At 37.4% G+C, this 9,867-nt stretch overlaps 1 long non-coding RNA gene across 1 annotated transcript; it reads left to right on the top strand.

Annotated features, from left to right (window-relative positions):
- The first annotated feature begins 6,022 nt into the window (after positions 1-6,022).
- LOC127930150 (uncharacterized) lies at positions 6,023-9,324 on the top strand. The gene is made up of 3 exons (XR_008137048.1): positions 6,023-6,100; positions 8,536-8,562; positions 9,279-9,324. It is a non-coding gene; the product is annotated as an uncharacterized LOC127930150 (long non-coding RNA).
- The last annotated feature ends 543 nt before the right edge of the window (positions 9,325-9,867 follow it).

Here is a 9,867-nt window from a genome sequence, read left to right as displayed (position 1 = left end):
CAGTAGTAGTTAGTTCTACAGTACCATGAGGACATCTAGTAGGTATTGTGGTGTGGCTCATTTCAAAAGGTGCCCTGAACACAGCAATACAACAGAACAATGCCACAGTACAGAAGGATCACTCTAACAAAGATAAAACAACCAAAATAAAACATTACAAGTTACAACTTTCAACATTACAACCACAATAATCTCTTCATTTAAATCAAAATAACTGCAAATTACTGTATATTCAACACACCTAATAATAGACTGTTAAACTGCCCTGGCAGCACCAGGGAATCAAGGTGCAATGAGTTCTGCAGGCTATTCCAAGAAAGGGGGGCATCACAACTGATAGAGGATCTACCTAGATTGGTATGAACTAGTAGAACTTGGAGAGTTAACCATCCCTGTGAAACGGGTTTGGTGTCTCATATTTAAACATCTTACCCGGGAAGTGAGGTAGGTTCAAAGCCTTTTCAGCAGAGATTTGTAAACAAGAAGGGAGTAATGAAGAGATCTAGGGGACTTTAGTGTGGACCAGCCGACCTTCTGATACGGGATGCAGTGACAAGTATTAAACCTGTCACCTGTGATAAAGTGAAGTGCTCTATGGTAGACTGCATCCAGAGGTTTTAGAGTGGTGTCTGCTGCACTACTTTTTATTTAACTAGGCAAGTCAGTTATTTATTTACAATGACGGCCTACCCCGGCCAAACCTGGATGACGCTGGGCCAATTGAGCACCGCCCTATAGGACTCCCAACCACGGCCGGATGTGATACAGCCTTAATTTGAACCAGGGACTGTAGTGACACCTCTAGCACTGAGAGCAGTGCCTTAGACTGCTATGCCACACAGGAGCCCCTTCATTTTTGCCTTAAGTACCCATCTGTTTTATGTAACCATACCAAACGTAACATATACTAATTTGGGTGTCCCGAACTTACTGTTACTATGATACCAGGCTGGAAGAAAAGGTGTCACTGAACTTATGTAACACAGGACAAATACAGACGGCATGATGAATTATCACATCAGAATTCCTGAAAGTTGGTTGCTTTTAGTTTCCTCCTGCTGCTATATTTTGGACTAGATCTCTCTTGCAAAATACATTTTTATCTCAATGGGAGTAAAATAAAGATCTTAAAAAAGCAGATTTTGGGGCTTCCCAGCAGTACGGGGGGGCTAAAGGGGGCTTAGCCCTCCTCAGTTCAAAATGTACTGCCCTCAGTTTTAGTTTTATGTCCCTATAAAAAAATAGCAAAAAGTGAAAAATGATTGAGTGCCAGGTTGGCGCAAAAACAATCTGTATCTCTGATGAGCTGTGTCTGTAGAATGGACAAGGAGCCCCGCGGAGATATGTGTACGGGGGCTATGGAAAGCCACTGGGCGGTTAGGTGTGACTCCTTCGGGTTTCCGTAAAAATCCTAGAAAAACGCATGAGTTCCTACAACACAGAAGTCAGTCTACAGGGCCATAGCGGCAGGAAGCATTTTTGGGGTGGGGGTGCTGCATTTTTATTTGCATTAGGATTTTTTTAGCAGCATAATGTTTTTTTTTTGCACTACAGATTACATATCAGTCCGCTAATGCAACACTATTAAACAAACTATGGTCGATCTCCGCACCCCCAAATAAATGTAATTAGCCTAATGAAAAAAATCCTAATAGAAATCTGTCTGTTTAAGTTAGAGATACCTGTTTTTGCATTGGATGTGTCTCAATCCACCACATCCGCCTATGTCACACATCCAAATCTGCAGTGAAAGGTGACAGAGCTAAAGCGGTGCTTGTCAGACCATGAGACATCCCAAAAATCGGTCTTCTCACAAAATCATCTGTAGCGTCCGAACGGTTTGGCATTCACACTATTATGGAAAGATGAGACTCTCATGACCACGATGGTATTCTCCATTTTGCTCTACGACCCCCTCAAGAGTCTTAGGACTCATCTGAATTTGTTACAGCCGACCTGTCTCTAGCGTCTGAACAGTGTGGGCTAAACCACACTAAAATGACCCCTCTGGGGAACACATCGCTTGTCTTGCTCTAGGACGCCCACAGGCCTCACAAGAATCGTCTGATGGTGCCCCGGTATCAGTTGACAAAATGAACGGAGGTACAGTATATACAGTGCTTTCAGAAAGTATTCAGACCCCTTGACTACTTTTCCCACAATTTGTTACGTTAAACACTTATTCTAAAATTGATTACATTATTTTTTTCCCAATACAATACCCCATAATGACAAAGCAAAAACAGTTTTTGGAAATGTTTGCAAATGTATTAAAAATTAAAAACAGAAATACCTTCTATACATAAGTATTCAGAACCTTTGCTATGAGACTCAAAATTGAGCTAAGGTGCATCCTGATTCCGTTGATCATCCTTGAGATGGTTCTACAACGTAATTTGAATCCACCTGTGGTAAATTAAATTGATTGGAGATGATTTGGAAAAAGGCACATACCTGTCTACACTGCATTGGGAAAGAATTCAGACCCCTTTACATTTCCACATTTTGTTACATTACAGCCTTACTCTAAAATGGAACAATAATTTTAAAAATCCTCAACAAACTACACACAATGACACACAATGACAAAGCAAAAAAAGGTTTTTAGAAATGCTTGGGAAACGGTAACAAAAAATATCTGCAGCATTGAAGGTCCCTCAAGAACACAGTAGCCTCCATAATTCTTAAATGGAAGAAGTTTGGAACCACCAAGACTCTTCCTAAAGATGGCCGCCTGGCCAAAGTGAACTATCGGGGAGAAGGGCCTTGGTCAGGGAGGTGAACATGAAACCGATGGTCACTCTGACAGAGCTCCAGTGTTTCTCTGTGGAGATGGGAGGACCTTCCAGGAGGACAACGATCTCTGCAGCACTCCATCAATTAGCCCTTTATGGTAGAGTGGCCAGACGGAAGCCACTCCTCGGTGAAAGACACATGACAGCCCGCTTGGAGTTTGCCAAAAGGCACCCAAAGGACTCTCAGGACATGAGAGACAGGATTCTCTGGTCCGATGAAACCAAGATTTAACTCTTTGGACTGAATGCCAAGTGTCACGTCTGGAAGAAACCTGACACCATCCCTACGGTGAAGCATGGTGGTGGAAGTATCATGCTTTGGGGACGTTTTTCAGCAGCAGGGATTGGGAGACTAGTCAGGATTGAGGGAAAGATGAACAGAGCAAAGTATAGAGAGATCCTTGATGAAAACATGCTCCAGAATACTCAGGACCTCAGGCTGGGGCGAAGATTCCTCTTTCAACAGGACAACGACCATAAGCACACAGCCAATACAATGCAGGAGTGGCGTCAGGGCAAGTCTCTGAATGTCCTTAAGAGTCAGAGCCCAGACTTGAGACAGATCTAACATCTCTGGAGAAACCTGAAAATAGCTGTGCAGTGACGCTCCCTATCCAACATGATAGAGCTTGAGAGGATCTGTACGGAAGAATGGGAGAACCTCCCCAAATACAAGTGTGCCAAGCTTGTAGCGTCATACCCAAGAAGATTCAAGGCTGTATTTGCTGCCTAAGGTGCTTCAACAAAGTACTGAGTAAAGGGTCGGAAATACTTACGTAAATGTGATATTTTAGTTTGTATAAAAAAATTAATTGCAAAAATCTCAATAAACCTGTTTTTACTTTGTCACTGTGGGGTATTGTGTGTAGTAGATTCATGAGTAAAAAAACATTTCATACATTTTAGAATAAGGCTGTAATGTAACAAAATGTGGAAAAGGTCAAGGGGTCTGAATACTTTCCAAATGCACTCTTTATTGGCAGAAATAAGGGGTACATAAAAATCTAAATGTTTCCTTAGCTTTCTTATATCTCTCAGATATAGGACAGACACTTCAGAACAAACTTCCTATAGATTCATTGGGGGGACTATCTGTTCTTCCATGTTGTGAATTTGTTATTCAATGTATGGGCAGTAAATCCAAATAAAAATATTCATCAAATACATTAGTATATATTTTTTCATACTTCAACGGGTCTAGATCAAATAGCTAAATTATCCTTGGTGACCTTCTTAAAACAATTCCATATAGCTTAGTCGAACCCTATTCTGAGCCGATTTCACATTCTCCATCCGCTCAAGAGGGGCATTTGGTTCACACCTGGGAAGCAGCCCAATTAGAAAACGAATGAAATCCCTTCCAACCGATGTAAACTCCTCCCACCCGATGTACCGGCCAGGTGAGCTAAAAAAACATTCTCATTGGAACAGAACGAGAAACGGAGGAGCCACACCCATACAGAGGAACAACATGTCAGCAACCTGTGAGCGGGCAACGAGCAGCATTTCTAGGCTCGCCCAGGGCGTCAACATCACCTAAACCGTTCTGGAAAACCACATCAACTGCTCTTAAAAAGTCTCTAACTTAGGTTTAAAGTATTAACACAGATAGTACAACATATCCATGCGTATCATGGTATCCAATGACTTTGTTATACTGGCATGAGTGGTATTATAAGAATAGTCTAACCAACATTTCTGTCAAATTAAATCAAATCCATACATCGTTGCACACAATAGATGGTTTAAAGGAGAAGAGAGCTGCAACAGTCCCCCAAAATGTTTGTTTTATTGACAACTTAAAAGTGCCTTTGCCTCAGGTCTTTTTCTAAAGTGAAAGTTGGTTAAAACTAGCTACTAGTCTAAACCCCATGCCTCAGTTTATTTTTCCAGTCATGAGCCTATAATGAAGTGACGCACACATCATTATTGCCTACAGTAATTTTCCAGTGAAGTATACTGTCCTCTCCAAGCTGTTCCGGAGTCATCATAAACACGGAAGCTGGGAGAAACCGACCCCCTGTGGAAAAGTGAGACTCACAGGTACATGTCAGTTGTTTGCTCGAGACGCCAACAGGTCTCACAAAGTTTGTCTGAAGGTCCCCGGTACCAGTTGAAAAAAGTAATGGAGGTACAATATATATTGAGACTGTTTAATTGCCAAAAATAAGGGTTAAACACATGTAAAATATATATTTAAAAAATAAATATACATATATTCCTGATCTTTCTTATATCTCAGATATAGGACACTTCAGAACAAACTTCCTATATATTCATTGGAGGACTATATGTGCTTCCATGTAGTGAATCTGTTATTCAATGCATTTGTATGGGCTATTAACTTATTAAGGCGCAAAATAATTTGATTTAAAAATGTATTTAAAAATATAGACTTCAAGCAGTCTTGAAATTGAAAATCAAATAGGTAAATGATTATTGGTATGACCTCCTTAAAACAATTCCATATAGCTTCGAGAATCTTACTTTGAGCCGACTTCGCCTTCGCCAACCGCTCAACAGGGGCATTGGTTCACACCCGCGATTTGATTGCATTTCTTTTACAAAGAAATGCAATCAATTTCAATCTGGAAAAACTCCTCCTCCATTGTGTACTGGCCAGGTGAGCTAAAACAACATTCTCAGTGGAACAGAATGATAAATGAAGGAGTCACACCCATGCAGAGGAACAACATGTGAGCGGGCAAAGAGATTGAGTTGAGGCTCGCCCAGAGGCGTCAACATCGACTAAACCGTTTCTGGCAAGCTCCATCAGTTGTACTTAAAAAATATCTAATTTATGTCGAACGTATTAACACAGATAGCACAACATATCCATGCGTATCATGGTATCAATGACTTTGGTATACTGGTATAAGTGGTATTATAAGAATAGTCTAACCAACATTTCTGTCAAATTAAATCAAATCCATACATCGTTTGCACACAATAGATGGTTTAAAGGAGAAGAGCTGCAACAGTCCCCCAAAATGTTTGTTTATTGACAACTTAAAAACTGCCTTTCCCCCACGTATTTTTCTAAAGTCTAAGAGAAAAAGTGTTAAATCTTGCTACGTAGTCTAAAGGCCACGCCTCAGTCAAACCTATAATGAAATATGATGCACACAGCATATTGCCTACAGTCATTTTCCAGTGAACTATTACTGTCCTCTCAAGCTCTTCCGTGTTCAGTCAAGAGACTTGTCACGCCACTTCTTACGCAACAGCCTAAAGAAGGAGATCAAACGTTGTTTGTTTTGTTGGTAAATTGCCTTTACATTTCTTACAGGCTACATTTGAATCTGGTAAGCTATGTTACGATAGACTTGTTTGTAATATAAGTGTTTCAATGAAGGGTTGATAGCCTTCCGGAAATGTATGATGTTTATTTTGTTCTAATTACTATTACCATAAATATTGGTTCTATGGTTCGGTTCCTGAGTAGGCTAATAAAATAAATATATGTCTGCTGAAGAAACGTGTCTTTGGTGAGAAGAAAGTGTTTTATACTTTGGCTTGAGAAATCCATTAGATACATTAGAGAAGTAGCATATGCTGCGTTCATGTGCTATCGGAATTATCGGAAGTTCTGACTGTAAAGATTCACTTGAATGACCCTTCACATCAAGAATTACAATTCGGGAAACTGTGTGAGCTACCGAATTGTGACCACTGACCTTTTACATTTTTCGAACAAAAGATGATAACAATACGTTTTTGACAAGCACAAGATGGGTGCGGCATAAGGTAGCTAGTTTAACCATATTGATCATATTGTAACGTACCTGGGTTTATATCAATGTTAATCAAGCTAGCTAACGTAATTATAAGCAACGTTAGTTAGCTTATCAAAGTAGCTAAATCGTATATGTTGAAAAATTGTTCCGATCAAAATGCACATGAATGAAACAAATCATATTTCCAACATCGCAGTTAGGAAATAGAACGCTCCGACGACTACATAACCGCAGCATTAACCTACGTGGAATTACGATCGCTCCCTCTGCTCACGCGTGCTGAATGCGCTTATAGAAATAGATGACTATAAAAACGTGTCAAACTGATGGGATACAGAAGCTACAATCCTTGCCAAATGAGGAGAGCTTTATCACAACTTCAAAATGGACTGAAGTAGGGAAATATGTATTCCAGCAATGAGCTGCAGTTTTGGAAGAACTGCGTCATTTTCAGTTTAGGTGACTTTGCGAGTGAACCTAGTTATCAGTCACAAAGTCAGCATTGTCTATATCGTAAACATTCATATACAAAAGCTTAAGGTTAGGTTTAGGCACAAGGTTAACAATGTGATTAAGGTTAGGGTTAAGAGTTAGGTTTAAAATCTGATTTTAGGAAGCGAAATGTAGAAACAGGAAGGGTTTCGGACGTTGTGGCTGTGGTAACTATTGAATACCCTACATTGCGAACCGCTAGTGTAATTTAGAATTGGTTTGCCTTGGCTATCACCACCCTGCATATAGACAGCATCCACACTGGAAATATGCAAAAATAATAGTTTAAAAGACAAAGAGCGTATTTTCATCAGAACCACTAAGCCTAGGCCTACTCCCCAAACATATGTCGTGGCCCTAATTCATCCCAATGCAGTGTTCAATGAAAAATTGTTAATACATTTAGATCATTCCAAGGAACCGCATAATGAACTAAATTGAACGTATGTATATCGATAAGAAGACAGATTTAGGTTTGTAACCCTGAAAATATGTGTTTCAACATGCCGAATTGAGACCCGTTTCAAATGACCATTCTTTGTGAATAACTGTTCAGACGCAGATCTTCACTTCGCAGTATTCTGTTCTTTTTAATCTCTTATATTAAATCATGCTTTTACTACAATATGTGCATTGACTGTGATAAGTGGGAAATAAAATCGTCTATATTAGCAAAACAAGGCTATGAAATTACTATTCAACAAAGTAGTAGTAACCTCAGTGTGGCGCTTGCTTATAGAAGCCTATGGCTGTACAATTTCATAGCCTTGTTTTGCTAATATAGACGATTTATTTCCTGAGCACTTATCACAGTCAATACACATATTGTATAGTAAAAACATGATTTAATATAAGAGATTAAAAAGAACAGAATACTGCGAAGTGATTCGCATCTCGCGTCTGAACAGTTATTCACAAAGAATGGTCATTTCGAAACGGGTCTCAATTCGCATGTTGAAACACATATTTTCAGGGTTACAAACCTAAATCTGTCTTCTTATGTGTTCCAGGATACACTATAACCAGTTGATATTACAGTTTCAATAAATTCATCTTAAATATGTTTTTTTATTGACTGAATTGACCTACATTAAACAATTGATCTGTTAGGATTCCTTACCTGTAATGGTAATGATACATTGGACATTGTTGACATATTTCCCAGTCAGACATTGTTCTAGAAATAGCTTGTTCTGTACTGGAGTACTCAAACAGTCAAAAAAGTCAAACGCCATCCCTAGGTTTATACGGAATATTTAGGTGTATACAACTATTTAATGTAAGCCTATTTCAACTTTACTAGGTGTGTTTCACTCAAATAAAGGGATTTATTGGAATGACATTTAAAATTGTAATTGTCATGTTGATTTGATGGGATGGTAGACCAATCCCAAAATTGTTTTGATCTATATTATTCATGATTAGTGTTTATTCATTTTAGTGTGGATTCTTCGGTTTAAGTGCTTTTTTGACCTACTTGTTCACCAGCATTTGTATTGTTTTCCCAACAGTCAGTGGGGAATCATCACATCAATGGGGTAAAGATATTTCAATTATAAAAATGTAAGATACGATATATATACATATACTATATATATATATATATATAAATATAAATAAATAATATATATATATATGTATGTATGTATGTATGTATGTATGTATGTATGTATGTATGTATGTATGTATGTATATGTATGTATGTATGTATGTGTATATATATATATATATATATATATATATATATATATATATGTATGTATGTATGTATGTATGTGTATATATATATATATATATATATACATATATATATATGTATGTATATATATATATATACACATATTACATACATACATACATACATACATATATATATATATATATATATATATATATATATATATATATATATATATATATATATATATATATATATGTATATATGTATGTATATATATATATATGTATATATATATATATATATATATATATATATATATATATATATATATATATATATATATATAATATGAGACTCCAGGTTATTTCCATGGAAATTACGTTGGCCCACGCTTTGTTTATTACATTTATTGACTTGCTGAATTTCAATTGTTTAAGAATTTAATAATTTACTCAAGGCATGTCTGGGTTCCTTACCTAATTTGCAAATGTGTATTTCTTGTTGTTTTAGTTAAATAAATTCAAATCAGTTAATAAAACAAAACATATACTGTTTTTATCATTTTTTATACAGGTTAAAGAAGATAAAGACTGAGTTTCTTCGCTGTGAGAGGGAAAAAAGAAGGTATCAGCCGAATTTCTTTTTTTTTCTTTGTAGTGTATTGTCATCCAATGGCCTTTTAAAGGAAATGTCTGATTCAGCTGACATATGCAGCATTTACCGTGAATGCGATCTCCGTGAACATTGCTCTTGAAAAGCCGCATTGCCTGTTACCCGCAATTGGATTGAATCCCGGGTTTAGGCAACACTAGACCTCATATTTTACACGTTTAATGTTTTTCAATAAACAATTTCCATAAAGATTCAAATTTCATGATAGAGAAATTGAATATCATAAGAAGATAAAGTTGCTTGCTTACTGGTGACTTGTGGCCACTAGGGCCCCTCCTTTCACTATATGAAAACAGTGTCTTCATGTTTTATGATTGGTTGTCATTCTATACTATATAAGGCCTAAGGCCAATTCTTTAAAGATCCACAAGGAAATCAAAAAGCTAGCTGATCCCTAGATTTCCATTCGTTGCGCTGATTCTATTTAGCATTCCCTCCAGAGACGATTTTCAACTTCCTTCAAACTACATGCAGACAAAAAAATGGTATC

Source organism: Oncorhynchus keta, chromosome 5 (assembly GCF_023373465.1).
Source record: "Oncorhynchus keta strain PuntledgeMale-10-30-2019 chromosome 5, Oket_V2, whole genome shotgun sequence".
Classification (NCBI taxonomy): Eukaryota; Metazoa; Chordata; class Actinopteri; order Salmoniformes; family Salmonidae; genus Oncorhynchus; species Oncorhynchus keta.
Note: the sequence above shows the minus strand (reverse complement) of the source record. Positions and strands in the feature narration are given on the sequence as shown.